This window comes from Pinus tabuliformis, chromosome 3_1 (assembly GCF_031772625.1).
Source record: "Pinus tabuliformis cultivar Carrire ecotype Pingquan chromosome 3_1, CPIR1, whole genome shotgun sequence".
Classification (NCBI taxonomy): domain Eukaryota; kingdom Viridiplantae; phylum Streptophyta; class Pinopsida; order Pinales; family Pinaceae; genus Pinus; species Pinus tabuliformis.
Window position 1 is genome coordinate 601,259,636 of NC_142301.1, and position 3,518 is coordinate 601,263,153.

Genomic DNA, 3,518 nt, shown 5'->3' on the forward strand with positions numbered 1-3,518 from the left:
AGTAATGTCCAACTAATGGACTTTTCAAAATTCTACTAGCTGGTGGATGGGCTGGTGCAATGGTGTTAAGTTGTTTGACTTGGTAGGTTGTGGGTTTTATACCTGCTTGTGGCTATATTACATATCAAGCATTATTTTTGGTTTCTAAACATCCATCGATGGTGCTAACCACTCGCCAAATATATATATATATCTATATATATATCTATATATATATATATATATATATATATATATATATATATATATATATATATATATATATATATATATATATATATATATATACATATGCCATATTACATATAACCACTTGCCATATATATATATATATATCTATATATATATATATATGTATATATATATATATGTATATATATATATATATATATATATATATATATATATATATATATATATATATATATATATATATATATATATATATATATATATATATATATATATATATATATATATATATATTGACTATCAACGTCGTTCATATCTGGGTAGTCGTATACCGTGACTATAATACAAAACTACCGAGCAATGATTTACAAAATTGTTCCCCATAACCATCGGTTGACCAAGTCAAACTAGCTACCACAATGGTGTCATATGATGCCATTTCATTGGGCCACGTGACATGACCTCATTAGCTAAAGAATTCCATGTGGCATGTCCCTTAAGCCAAAAAGTGGCACCTCCAATGGCTGACCTGTTGTTGATGTGGTGCTAATGGGGCTGCTGATGGGGATGCCACATGGAAGACTATGGGAGTGTCACATTACATGCTATGGGTCCCACCTAAGTTTTTTTATGTTTTCCTTAAAAGTCAGATGAGCATAAATTTCACATACCGGAGTCGGATTGAGGTTTCTTTTACATCATTGGATTTAATACAATGAGAACTTCTATTTGGTCCACCTAGATATTTCCTCCCCACTAAAGGAATTTTGGTCCTCTAAAAGTATAAACATGACTACAATCTTGGTCTACATAATAAATTTCTCTCACAAGCCATGCTTTCTTCTCCTTCACCTTTGTACTTTATAGCCAAAAGTGATGAAACTGGCACCTATATCCATATGCAAATCTATAGCTTCCAATACATGTCTAATATGAAAGTCCACAAGCAATACCATACTTTCCAAGAGTTTATAACACACTCATGGTCAAGTTTTACAATAGAAACCATATCCTTTACAATCTGACTAAAACGAAAAATATCACTATTTTGCATATACAAGTGATTTTATACATTCATCACTTTTACAAACATTTTTGCAACATGTGATATACAACGGTGGGGATGATAAACTACTTAAAAAGGCTACAAATTTCTTACCTAACTAGGCTAATGGGCTTTCTTTCTGAAGCTGGCTTTGTTATCCAATTACCTCATTCGTTTGTTCCTTCACAGGTGCTTTCACATGATTCTTGTCATTTTTTGGGCATAGCTTTGGATGGAGCTTGTGAGATGTGGCTCTCTGATATCTACCCTTGTTGCAATGGCTGTAATGATTCTTCTTCCTCAAAACTTTTTTAACCTTGTTTGAACGATTGTCTCTGGTGTGACTTTGGAGAGGATACATTGCCTTAGCTCTTCCTCCAAAATTATCACTATTACTAGAATTTTTTGATGTGCTCCCAACATCCTGCATTCTATTAGACTTTTCCCTTGAATACTCACTTATCTCCATGAGTGTGGAGTGCCTTTCATTGGTGGTCTTGGAGGATGCCCCGTCTTACTTTCTGACATAGCCTAGTCTAACATATTGAGGTGGTTCCACCACTTGTATGGGACTCACAATACCTTTCTAATTAATACCTAGTCTCTTTCTTTGATAACCTATCTTCTTCACTAGTTTCTACCCAATTCTTATATTGTGCTTTTAAAAAGCACCAAAATCATGATCATAATATGAAAATAAAGAATTAGTGACACTATTTACCTCAATAGTCATTCCTGAAGTGGGTGATAATGGCTTTGTTGAGCCTTTTCTACTCTTCAACTTTCCCAGTGCCTCTTTCGTGGCTTATAGCTCAAGCTACAATCCATGGTTCTCCTCTTTTTCATCTCGTAGAAGTCTTCTTAGTTCAACATTTTTTGCTTGAATGCTTTGGTTGGTCTCCTTAAGTTCTTAGATCCATGAAATCTTTGGTGCTTTTCTCATATTGGGTGCAACACTTGCTACAATCTGCATCTCCTTTCCTGAATTAGAACCCAAGTCCATTGGTCCATCACCCGCAATCCCAATACTTGAAATATTCATCTCATCACCTTAATCGAATTCATGGCCTTGTTGCATGGAACAAATTATCTTCTAATTCCCTTTTCCACCATTCCTCTTTGGCTTCAATTCTAGATGAAGTTTCCAGTAATGCTTCTCATCATGCCCTTATTTCTCACAATGATTTCAAGAGGGATTTTCTTCCTTTTTTTGTGTCATTGATGTCTTATTTGCATGATTGACCTGATCATACTTTCCCCTACTTCCAAGGTGGATGGGTTTCACACTAGCCACATCAAGAGTAGTGGGTTCAAACAACAAAAAAGAATGCAAGAGATAATTATGTAGACAACCAACATATTTCATCAAAGTAGCACGTAAATCTAAAGGAATGTCCAATGCCAAAGCTTGCTTTCTAGATTCCCCTATGAAACTTTGAACATCTTGACCTTTTCCTTGTTTCAAATGTTATTATTTTATCATGGTATTCTATGGGTATCTCAATGAATAAAATTTTCCTTTTAAAGCATAAATAAATTTTGACAAAGAAGAAAGGAGTTTACACACATTCTTGCGATATTTCTGAAGTTTTCTCTCCACGATACGAGATCGGTACCTCCTAGTCGAATAGATGCTAACTGGATATTTTCCTCATGTTCATATATATGATGTATACGGAAATAGAATTCAATATTTTTGATCCAATCATTTAAATTTTCTATGTTAGACTCTCCATTAAACATGCGAAAATCAAAATTTATATCCAACTTAAAAAAAAAGGCTTTCTGGAAGCATTTCTATGTAGCCTATTAGAATGATGAAAATGTGATGATGAAGAAGAAGAACATTCAATTAAATATGGAGATGGAGTTTCAAGAGTTTCTCCTCCATTTTCTCTATTTACCGAAGCATTTTCCGTTTCTTTCTCTTCCTCCTTTTCCTTATTTTCCAATTTCTTCTTATAATATGCAAACAATTTTTCTATATTATTTTCCACGCTGTAGAAAGCTTTACGGAAAGCTTTCTCCTCCTCATCATGAACATCATTGTCTGTCATTTTGCTTCTTCATATTACACGTCCAATCTCTAGTTCAAATGAAATGAGCCTTCCTTCTTGATGTTTGAGTTTATTCCTGATTATCATGAACACTCTCAATTCACATCAGCAAGAAGACCGCTACGATACAAAACTCGATCTAATATTTTGTTGATACGAACATTATCCAAGATATTTTATTTTTTTGTTTTTAGCATAGTTGCATCAAAGAGCATATAAAAACA